The sequence below is a fragment of the Nerophis lumbriciformis genome, linkage group LG05, assembly GCF_033978685.3.
Source record: "Nerophis lumbriciformis linkage group LG05, RoL_Nlum_v2.1, whole genome shotgun sequence".
In the NCBI taxonomy this organism is placed as follows: Eukaryota; Metazoa; Chordata; class Actinopteri; order Syngnathiformes; family Syngnathidae; genus Nerophis; species Nerophis lumbriciformis.
In genome coordinates, this window is record NC_084552.2 from 51,135,395 (window position 1) to 51,147,893 (window position 12,499).

General features: G+C 41.1%; 1 protein-coding gene across 6 annotated transcripts in view; it reads left to right on the forward strand.

Moving 5' to 3' along the window:
- The window catches only part of anks1b (ankyrin repeat and sterile alpha motif domain containing 1B), a 261,822-nt gene that overhangs the window by 107,680 nt on the left and 141,643 nt on the right, over positions 1–12,499 (forward strand). The window lies entirely within an intron of this gene.

A 12,499-nucleotide genomic window follows, 5' to 3' on the forward strand; every position in this document is an offset into this window, starting at 1 on the left:
GAACCATGATAAACATTCTGAATGTATTCTGTCCATCCATTCATTTTCTAGATAATCTTACTCATCTCACCATATGAAATATAACTTACTTCACTAATTATTATCTATTTATTTATTTTAATGTTATTACTTATGGAGTATATCGTGAATACATTGAGAACAGGAAGTGAACAAAAGTGTTAGCAACTGCTATGTAAAGTAAAAGGGGTATGATTAAATAAGCTCTGCTTCTTCCTTCTCCTTTTCAAACATGTTGAATAGAGAAACTGGAAATTGTGATGTATCATGTTGTGTGCATGCATGTTCCAAATAAACTCAAACTCAAGTGGGACACACTTTACTTTCTGCTTTCTCTCCCCTTTACGACATTCCACACACCCACAATGCGATCCCACGTTGTGCAGAGGATTCTGGGAGATGTAGTTTATTTTCAGACCCGCCAGAAAAAAAACTACACTGACCAAGTTTTCGTTTGACACCGTCAAGCGTCACGGCATTATTGTGGAGATTTGGAAACCGCAATGCCGCGGTATCTACAATACCGTTACATCCCTAGTTATTAGATTTTGATAGTTAATACAGAGTGGCATTGTGGTCCTTTTATCGGGGGGGGGCGGGGTTTGGTGGTAGCGGGGGTGTATATTGTAGCGTCCCGGAAGAGTTAGTGCTGCAAGGGGTTCTGGGTATTTGTGCTGTTGTGTTTATGTTGTGTTACGGTGCGGATGTTCTCCCGAAATGTGTTTGTCATTCTTGTTTGGTGTGTGTTCACAGTGTGGCGCATATTTGTAACGGTGTTCAAGTTGTTTATACGGCCACCCTCAGTGTGACCTGTATGGTTGTTGATCAAGTATGCCTTGCATTCGCTTGTGTGTGTGTACAAGCCGCATGTATTATGTGATTGGGTTGGCACGCTGTTAGTATGGATGAAAAGCTGACGTGACGACAGGTTGTAGAGGACGCTAAAGGCAGTGCCATTAAGGCACGACCCCAATAATGTTGTCCGGGTGGAAATCGGGAGAATGGTTGCCCCGGGAGATTTTCGGGAGGGGCACTGAATTTCGGGAGTCTCCCGAGAAAATCAGGAGGGTTGGCAAGTATGGTTTCAGGTGTTTCAATTAAAGCGATCAGAATAGATTTGATCGCTTTCTGGAAGTTTATTTGATTATTTTATCATGTGTGGTGTACACTGCATCCAAACTTCAAGTGCAATACAATTATTCACCTTCCAGGGCAGCTGGACTTATTGCAGCCTCAGAGGCTTGTAAGAACAAAAGTACTCAAGTTGATGGGAGAATACGCGGCAGGCCCCATTCGACACAAGTTGTAGTTCACGTTTTTACTGCGTCCTTTCTGATTTTACTGCATCAGGGACGCAGGACGCGAGCTTGGCAACATGACTGACACAGGTGCAGCCCCCGTTACGTGCGCACACTTAAACGCTGATATTATATTGAGGATTCTCGCCACGTCTGTGCGGCGTTCTCCTTCTCATGAGGACCTGAGAAGCGCCATTGTGCTCCGTGGCGTCTCGCTCGGAGGAAATGCCAGCAGATTACAGCCTCCATTCATATCTGATGGCCTGTGAACTCGCTTCGTGGAAGGGCGCGGGGGCTCGATCGGCGACACGCGAGTTGGGAATTGTTGCACAGACGCGTACTTTGCCATAAAGCGTGCGCAATATTTGCGCGTGTTGACGCAAACATTGTGCACGCGTTTAAAAATTGGCAGTCCTGCGGCGTCCGCGTTGCGCTCTGCTAATTAGGGTCCAGCGGAGGCCTCTTGTTTGTCCGCGGGCTTCCTGTTCAGCTCGGACACAAGTCGCTCTGTGTCCACTATCTCAGCCCTGATAGAGACAGTTGGGGGGGGGGGGGCATATGTGGGAGGGGTTGTGTACAATGAATGAGCTCATATCGCCAGTCTTCTCCTGTCTCGCCTGGAAGCTGGAAGGCACTCCACCAGGTGGTCAACAGGATCTTTGGGAGCGTTTAGTTGTGAGTTTCTTTACTTTCGTTTTGTGTGTGTGAGAGTGTGTGTGTGTGTGTGTGTGTGTGTGTGTGTGTGTGAGTGTGTGAGTGAGGAAATCCCAGATCCAAACCCCTGCTTCCTCAGAGCAAACTTTTCTTTTTTTTTTAATTCCCCTTCCTGTCTTGCTCTGCCGTCTCGTGCTCGTCTCCTCAGGAAGCGTCCTTAAAGTCGGCTAATACGTGCTTATGTTGTCATTTCATTTGACTTGTTGCCATGTTTTATGATGACGCTGCAGTACGGTAATAATTACACTTTTGTCATCACAACACTTTCACTGTAACAAAAATATGTTGGCTCCTATTAGTAGTTCAGTCTTTCTCCAAATAGTGGAGCGGCGCGGTGCAATTCCAGGGTGCGTGTGACACCAGGGAACATGCTTTATCAGTATTATGCTTTAAATCCCGCTTCAAAAAGTGTCATTGTAGCTATTAATCTTGACTCCCTCATTTTATTTATACAAAAAAAAAGTTTCTCATTTTTGTTTTGTAGTTTAAAGTGTTTTATATATTGTGCGCCTGAGTTAATGTTGCTGATCAATTTGAATGTATTGTTTATTATTTGATTTAATTATATTTTTCAGTATCAAATGGCTCAAATTTGTTCAAAAAAAGTTTGTAGTTTATATAAGGATTTCATTTTTTTTTTTAGGCATATTGATGCACTTTAAATATTTTCTGTCGCGAAAAGAAAAATGTTTATAAAGTAATTCTTTGTTGTAAGTTGATCTTTATTTCTTAAAAATGATACAATGTTACTTATAACAATTTTATGGGAAAAGAATTCTATTGAGAGTGAGGGGGGGCACAAAATGTTTTCTTCTTCTTGGGGAGTGTAACAACAAATAATTGAGAATCACTGTATGTATTCAAGGCAGCACGGTGGCACAGGGGTTAGTGCATGTGCCTCACAATACGAAGGTCCTGAGTAGTCCTGAGTTCAATCCCGGGCTCGGGATCTTTCTGTGTGGAGTTTGCATGTTCTCCTCGTGACTGCGTGGGTTCCCTCCGGGTACTCCGGCTTCCTCCCACCGCCAAAAACATGCACCTGGGGTTAGGTTGATTGGCAACACTAAATTGGCCCTAGAGTGTGAATGTGAGTGTGAATGTTGTCTGTCTATCTGTGTTGGCCCTGCGATGAGGTGGCCACTTGTCCAAGGTGTACCCCGCCTTCCGCCCGAATGCAGCTGAGATAGGCTCCAGCACCCCCCACGACCCTAAAAGGGACAAGTGGTAGAAAATGGATGGATGTATGTATTCATGTTCTGTTGCAATTAAAGGTACATTATGAAACACTGGAAACAAGCAAGAGCAAATATAAACTTGATGTGCTTGTATTGTTGTGGACAACGCACGTGTACCTAATGTTGTGGCCTATCAGGGCATGGTATAGTCGCGTCCAGGCATGCTGATTATGTGAGTCATGTGCAAGTTCAGTGTTCTGTCATTGTGAGTGGGATTTTAAAAGGAATTTTCCATAATGGCATTGAAGACGTTGTTGCTATTCATGTCCACTTACAAGAAGATCGAAAAGAAGCAAAACAGACGGTCAAACCACGTCTTTCCTGTCACTCAAACCACAAAAACAATATGGAGGTGCAGGATGAGTGATTGACTAGCCACCTATTGGGATAATAGTGATCCCTGCCTTGGCACGTGCTTTTATTTTGAAATCCACCATGTGCTGCATGCCACAAGACAACCCCTCACACTGAAGTCTTACCGTGTGACTCCCCGCCTCAAAGGACGCCGTCAGGCTGCAGTAATCTGATTACTCTGGAGCGCTTCAGTAATGCAGTTTGTGCGCCAAGTTAAACTTGGTGGAAAATTGGAGCCGATGTGCATCAACCAGCGGTCACATTCTCAGCTAGCGTTCAATCGCTACTTTGAATAGACCTCCACTGTTGCCAATCTAAGGGAGCGTCAGTTTGATTCACATTATGGAGTCAAGGCTGATCAAAATGTGTGATGGATGCCCGAGTGCATTGTGGGTAATGTAGTCGCTTTAATGAGCTTTTATGGGAGTAATGTAGAGCGAGCATCTCCGTGGTGACCAGGAGGCCGGCAACTCAATCAGGACGGGTCTTAGGCGGGGAGCTGGATGACCACATAGGTGACACCTGGGAGATGAGGATGGAGCGCGGTGTTGTGGGAAGCAGAAGGAATGTTTTGTCTTGGCTGGAATGATGACATTCCCCCCCCACGCCTCGTCACAATCAGTCATGCATTGTTTTTAAAACCTTTCTGAGATAAGAGAAAGCTTTAGATTTCTGCAAGTGTCATTTGGGGCTTAACCTTTTACACCAAGCTACAAAGTTGCAGCTGTCGGCCATTGTGGTTTGAAGGGTGTATTTTTATTTTTTGGGGGGACGAAGGGGAGTGAGATTATTAGGGGTCGTACTTGAACCAGCCACTCTTAGGAAATTCACCCAATCACCACTTAAATTAAAAACCCTGTTTACTCAATGGAAAGGGAACAGTGATTCGCCAAAATTGTGAGTTTTGACTGTAAGGGGAGAAGTTACCGATTTCACATAAATGGTAAATGGGTCGTACTTGTATAGCGCTTTTCTACCTTTTTTTTTTTTAAGGAACTCAAAGCGCTTTGATACTATTTTCCACATTCACCCATTCACACACACAAAAACATAAATTAGCACAGGGGTCGTTCAAAGAGCCTTAATGGACCAAAAATACAAAAAAATAATCTGTCTGGAGCCTCAAAAAATGACAAGCCGTATGTAAGTCTCATAATGAAGGCAACACATGACGTGTCTATATTACCTATATTAGCCTACTATCAAAATGAGTATGTGTCGCAGGCTGAAGCAAATCTTCGTTGACAGAAATGTTGAAATGCAATATTTATTCTACACATTTTTACAACGTTAGAAACCATTAGTAACTCAAAGGCTACTCAGAAGGTGCGATAACTCCTGGAAATGACTGGCTTTTAATGGCCAAAGGTATAGATGTGTGTGTCCAAGTTAAAGGAAACGGCAGGCTGTCTTCTTTTAATAGATTTATTACCATATTTGGCAAGTTAGGTAATGTTTGCTGTGGTCTGGAACAACATGGCACACAAACAAATGCCGCCAATATTACATACAGATAATGTGTCATGAGACATGCACAACTGAATTATATACGAAGAGGATAAAAGTAAAGGAAATGAAATTAGCTCAAATATACCTACAAATGAGGCATAATGATGCAATATGTACATACAGCTAGCCTAAATAGCATGTTAGCATTGATTAGCTTGCTGTCATGCACTGACCAAATATGCCTGATTAGCATTCCAACAAGTCAATAACACGCACAGTATAAAGCGTTTGGTGGACAAAATGAGACAAAGAAGGAATGGAAGATTTCACATGTAAACAAACTGTTGCGTCACAGTACACACTATGGTGAGTTCAAGAACCGCCAAAATTAGTAGGACAAAACATTGTTCACCAAATTCTCTCATCAGTGAAGCATACACACAAACATATTAAACAGTGTTTTTTTCTATAAGGTTTGTGTCATCTTAGTCCTCTAACAAAAAACATACTAAAACAAAAAAATTTTTTTCCACCATCTTTTTCCATAGTCAATCTTTTTTTAAAAATGCTCTAGGGAGCCACTTGGGCGGCACTAAAGAGCCGCATGCGCCTCGAGAGCCGCGGGTTGCTGACCCCCGAATTAGCACATGCGACTGGTGCGTGCGATTAATAGGAAATTGTGTATGCATGTTCGTGATCATGGGTTATGTAGAAAGATTCAAGGAACCTATATCTTTAAACACAAGTGGTCAGCCATTTTGGTTTGGAAGTGGCTTATTTCTGTAATGCTCACCATTTTTTGGGTCGTACATGAATGGACTCCTCAGGGAATCCGCTCTACCAGCAAAATCAAACCCTGTTTACTCAATGAATGGGGGACGGTGCAAAGTAAAAATTGTGAGTTTTGACTGAATCACAAGTGTCTTAAAGGGCTTCACAAACTCAGGGCAAGGAAAACTAAAAGACCCCAGCTGGGAAAAAATAAGAAACCCTGAGAAGGGACGTAGGGACCCCCTTTTCAGGCCGAGTAGTTCTCATTTTTAAGTTGTTAAAATCGATGGACAATGTGGGAGTCCAGTCCATCGGTAAGTCCTTCTTCCGGGCCCAGCCAAGTTAGCTACAGAGAGACGTCCACAGCTGTGCGTGGAAGGGTGATCCACCCCCGGGTCAGAACTCGGGTCAGCCATCACCTCATCCAGACTGGTACCTCTCCAGAAATTGTCCCAATAGCCACCAAAATTAAACCCTGTTTACTCAACGAATAAGCAACAGTAATTACTAGAGATGTCCGATAATATTGGACTGCCGATAAATGTTTTAAATTGTAATATCGGAAATTATCGGTATCGGTTTCAAAATGATCGGTATAGGTTTCAAAAAGTAAAATTTATGACTTTTTAAAACGCCGCTGTACGGAGTGGTAAACGGACGTAGGGAGAAATACAGAGCGCCGATAGGCTTAAAGGCCCTGCCTTTTCGTGCTGGCCCAGTCACATAATATCTACGGCTTTTCACACACAAGTGAATGCAAGGCATACATGCTCAACAGCCATACAGGTCACACTGAGGGTGGCCGTATAAACAACTTTAACACTGTTACAAATATGCGCCACACTGTGAACCCACCATCCATCCATCCATCCATTTTCTACCGCTTATTCCCTTTGGGGTCGCGGGGGGCGCTGGAGCCTATCTCAGCTACAATCGGGCGGAAGGCGGTGTACACCCTGGACAAGTCGCCACCTCATCGCAGGGCCAACACAGATAGACAGACAACATTCACACTCACTTCCACACACTAGGGCCAATTTAGTGTTGCCAATCAACTTATCCCCAGGTGCATGTCTTTGGAGGTGGGAGGAAGCCGGAGTACCCGGAGGGAACCCACGCAGTCACGGGGAGGACATGCAAACTCCACACAGAAAGATCCCGAGCTCGAGATTGAACCCAAGACTACTCAGGACCTTCATATTGTGAGGCAGATGCACTAACCCCTCTGCCACCGTGAAGCCCACTGTGAACCCACACTAAACAAAAATGACAAACACATTTCGGGAGAACATCCGCACCGTAACACAACATAAACACAACAGAACAAATACCCAGAACCCCTTGCAGCACTAACTCTTCCGGTACGCTACAATGTACCTACTCCCCGCCTCCACACACCTCAACCCCGCCCACCTCAACCTCTTCATGCTCTCTCAGGGAGAGCATGTCCCAAATTCCAAGCTGCTGTTTTGAGGCATGTTAAAAAAAATAATGCACTTTGTGACTTCAATAATAAATATGGCAGTGCCATGGAAAACCTTGTTACATTGTTTAATGCATCCAGCGGGGCATCACAACAAAATTAGGCATAATATTGTGTTAATTCCACGACTGTATTTATCGGTATCGGTTGATATCGGAATCGGTAATTAAGAGTTGGACAATATCGGAATATCGGATATCGGCAAAAAAGCCATTATCGGACATCTCTAGTAATTACCCAAATTGTGAGTTTTGACCGTAAGGCGTGGGTGGAGCCTGTTGGCAAAGTTAGCTATTTGACATAAAACATGACGCACCTCTCATGGGGTTATAAAGCAATAGCACCTGCGACCAGTTCGTCCGATTGACAGGAAATTGTGGATACGTGTTCGTCATGATACGTGGAAATAATCAAGGGACTTATACCGTTAAACCCACAGGTGCCATTTTTCTGCAATTCTCCCCATTGTTTGGGTCGTACTTTAATCGAGTCTTCCTAGGGATTTCGCCCAATCACCACCCAAAATTGAACCTTGTTTACTCGCTCATGGGCGACGATGACTTGTTAAAATTGTGGGTTTCGATTGTGGGTGCAGCCTGTCGGCGAAGTTCGATAGTTGACATGAAATATGACGAGCTTTTCTAATTTGCTCTTACCCTACGAACCTTTGCGGACCCTGAGATCTTGCGGCACTTGTCTCCAGAGGTGGGTAGAGTAGCCAGAAATTGTACTCAAGTAAGAGTACTGTTACTTTAGAGATTTATTACTCAAGTAAAAGTAAGGAGTAGTCACCCAAATATTTACTTGAGTAAAAGTAAAAAGTATGTTGTAAAAAAAGTACTGAGTAACTGATGAGTAACATACACACACATATCATATATATATATATATATATATATCCATCCATTTTCTACCGCTTATTCCCTTTTGGGGTCGCGGGGGGCGCTGGAGCCTATCTCAGCTACAATCGGGCGGAAGGCGGGGTACACCCTGGACAAGTCGCCACCTCATCCCAGTATATATATATATATATATATATATATATATATATATATATATATATATATATATATATACATACATACATACATACATACATACATACATACATACATACATACATACATACATACATACATATATATACATACATACATACATACATACATACATACATACATACATACATACATATATATACATTGATATATACAGTATATAATTTATATATATATTTTTTGCCGTTTTTGTTTACATGTTAATAGTGTTTTAATGAATATACATGCATGTTTAACACATATAGATTCCTTTCTTTCATGAAGACAAGAATATAAGTTGGTGTATTACCTGATTCTGATGACTTGCATTGATTGGAATCAGACAGTAGTGATGACAAACGTCCACGTTTTCAAATGGAGGAGAAAAAAAGTTCCTCCTTTCTGTCTAATACCACATGAAAGTGGTTGGTTTTTGGCATCTTATATGTCCAGCTTACATATTCGTTTTTATACACTTTACAAGAAATACATTGGCGGCAAACTCCGTAGCTTGCTAGCTTGTTTGCGCAGGCTTTCGGAGACTCTTATTTTGAAAGCGCAGGCGCGATGGAGCGGCACTTTTATTGTGAAGACAGGAACTGTGCAGTCAGTCTTTAGGCTTTTGACGGGGTGTACGGTTGAAATAAAAAATGGTCTTTTTTCCTTCACACTTTTGATTGATTGATTGGAACTTGTATTAGTAGATTGCACAGTACAGTACATATTCCGTACAATTGACCACTAAATGGTAACACCCCAATACGTTTTTCAACTTGTTTAAGTCAGGTCATGTGACCCCTGGCTCTGTTTGATTGGTCCAAAGTCACCAGTGACTGCATCTGATTGGTGGAACGGAGTGAACGTCACCAGTGACTGTATTTGTTGAAACGCAGGCAATATGAAGGTCTGTCTGACAGACCAAAACAAACAAAGCGTGCATTAACAGATCGATAAAAATTAGTAGCGAGTAGCGAGCTGAATGTAGATAAAAGTAGCGGAGTAAAAGTAGCGTTTCTTCTCTATAAATATACTCAAGTAAAAGTAAAAGTATGTTGCATTAAAACTACTCTTAGAAGTACAATTTATCCCAAAAGTTACTCAAGTAGATGTAACGGAGTAAATGTAGCGCGTTACTACCCACCTCTGCTTGTCTCCTAGTTATTCCAAAAGTCAGGACACAAAGTCACGGGTTGGCATTTTTCCAATATTGTGGCCCCCGTCAACAGAACAATTAAACAGCTTGTCGGAGAACCTCAGGACTCCAGAGAACGTTTTTGTTTTGAAGCACAAGCCTAAGACCCACCCTTTTTGATTACGGTAGGCTTTTATTGAATATTTATTAATTTTATTGAAGGCATTCTTACTTCACTTTTTGTTCTTATTGTTTGTGCTTGATTTTATTTAGTTCTGTTCATTTATTATATAATTACTGTACATATGTTATATAAAATGAATAAATACAAATGATTTGCCCACACTGATGGCAACATAACCTCAACAACGTGTTGATATGTGAGTGGGCTTATTCCAGCGGCGGACACAAAAAGAGGCTTTTATACTCTTGTTTTCAGGCAACATTCCTGGATTACATCAGTCCTTCTCAAATAGTGAAGCGGGCCCCCCTGGGCGCAGTGTGGTGCCAGGGTTGGGCGCGTGTGACCTCGGGGAACATGCTTCTTTTGCCATACCAGAATATGAAGAAGCGTATGTAGCACTTGGCTTCACTGTAACCACGGTTGTTTCTTTAAATGTTATTAAGGATACAATGTTATGCAAATTTTTATAGACAAATTACACTATTTACAGTCAGGGGGAGGGCGCAAAATATTTTCTTCTACCTAAAGGGGGCGTAACAGAAAAATATTGAGAAGCATTGATTCTTTTCTCCTGATATAATTTTCTCCCTGGCGTCATGAGATCTACTCAGCATCACATGTAGTGTTGTCCCAGTACCAAAATATTTCAGTACTTTTCTAAATAAAGTGGACCACAAAAAATGTCATTATTGGATTTATTTTAACAAAAAATCTTATGGTACATTAAACATATGTTTCTTATTGCAAGTTTGTCCTTAAATGAATTAAATAAGTTTATTTCGGTCATATAATCAACCATTTTGTGTGATCAGTTTAACAGTACAGATTATACATATTTAACAATCATACACATTTACACACAAAAAGAAAGGAAAAGAATGACCGAAAAGGAATAGGCTGAAGCCAAGGCTTATTCTATACCAGGGGTCGGCAACCCGCGGCTCTAGAGCCGCATACGGCTTTTTAGCGCCGCCCTAGTGGCTCTCTGGAGCTTTTTCAAAAATGTATGAAAAATGGAAAAAGATGAGGGGAAAAAATATATATATTTTTTGTTTTAATAGGGTTTCTGTAGGAGGACAAACATGACACAAACCTCCCTAATTGTTATAAAGCACACTGTTTATATTAAACATGCTTCACTGATTCGAGTATTTGACGAGCACCGTGTTGTCCTACTAATTTTGGCGGTCCTTGAACTCACCGTAGTTTGTTTACATGTATAACTTTCTCCCACTTTCTAGGACGTGTTTTATGCCACTTCTTTTTCTGTCTCATTTTGTCCACCAGACTTTTAACATTTTTTTTTAACATTTTAACATAACTCACAGAGGTGAGTTTTGTTGATGTTATTGACTGTTGTTATTGTGGAGTGCTAATCAGACATATTTGGTCACTGCATGACTGCAAGCTAATCGATGCTAACATGCTATTTAGGCTAGCTAAATGTACATATTGCATCATTATGCCTCATCTGTAGGTATATTTGAGGTCATTTAGTTTCCTTTAAGTCATCTTAATTCAATTTACATCTCATGACACACTATCTGTATGTAATACGGCTTTTAATTTTTTGCGGCTCCAGACAGATTTGTTTTTGTATTTTTGGTCCAATATGGCTCTTTCAACATTTTGGGGTTGCCGACCCCTGTCCTATACCGTTACTGAAAATAAGATTGCCTGCCGTACCAGAATGTAAAATATAAATGCTAAATAAAATAGTGAACATACAAGACAACTTGTCTTTTAGTAGTAAGTAAACAAACAAAGGCTCCTAATTTAGCTGCTGACACATGCAGTAACATATTGTGTCATATTCCATTCTATTATTTTGTCAAAATTATTAAGGACAAGTGGTAGAAAATGAATTATTAATCTACTTGTTCAATTACTGTTAATATCTGCTTACTTTCTCTTTCAACATGTTCTATTTACACTTCTGTTACAATGTAATAATCACTTATTGTTCTGTTAGTTAGTTTTGGATGATACCACAAATTTGGGTATCAATCCGATACCAAGTAGTTACAGGATCATACATTGGTCTTATTCAAAGTCCTCATGTGTCCACGGACATATTTCCTGAGTTCATAAGCATAATATACATTTAAAAAAAACAAAGTAAGATTTTTGTGATGCTAAAAAATATCGATGTAATCATTGTAGTATCGACTAGATTCGCTCCAGTACTTGGTATCATCACAGTAGATGTTAGGTGTAGATCCACCAATGGTTTTTGTTTATATTGTAGCGTCCCGGAAGAGTTGGTGCAGCAGGAAATTTTGGGAATTTGTTCTGTAGTGTTAATGTTGTGTTGCGGTGCAAATATTCTCCCAAAATGTGTTTGTCATGGTTGTTTAGTGTGGTTTCACTATAAGGCACATATTTATGACAGTGTTGGCATTGTTCACATGGCCACCTTTAGTGTGACATGTATGGTTGTTGAGTAAATATGCACTTCATTCACATGTGAGTAGTGTGTTCACAGTTAAGTTGGATGGCTTAATGGTAAATGATTGGATTTAATGAAATCTTGTCCTGACTTTGTCACCTATAGACAAATGTTTAGTCATCCATTATCATGACTTTGATGTGCAGCGGTGTTAAGTGAAGCATGTATAATTATCACGTGTCCTGCAGGGCTGATACTTCATTGCTGACTGTGGACAGACATTAGCCGCAAGCTAGCTAGCTAGCCATGTCTTAAAGCACTTCTTCCTTAGGGCGTTCTGCATGACACGACGGGTGGGGGGGGGTCCATACTTTTTAGAGGCGGTATAATACCGAATATGATTGTCAGAATAATTGTATCTAAGTTATCACAAAA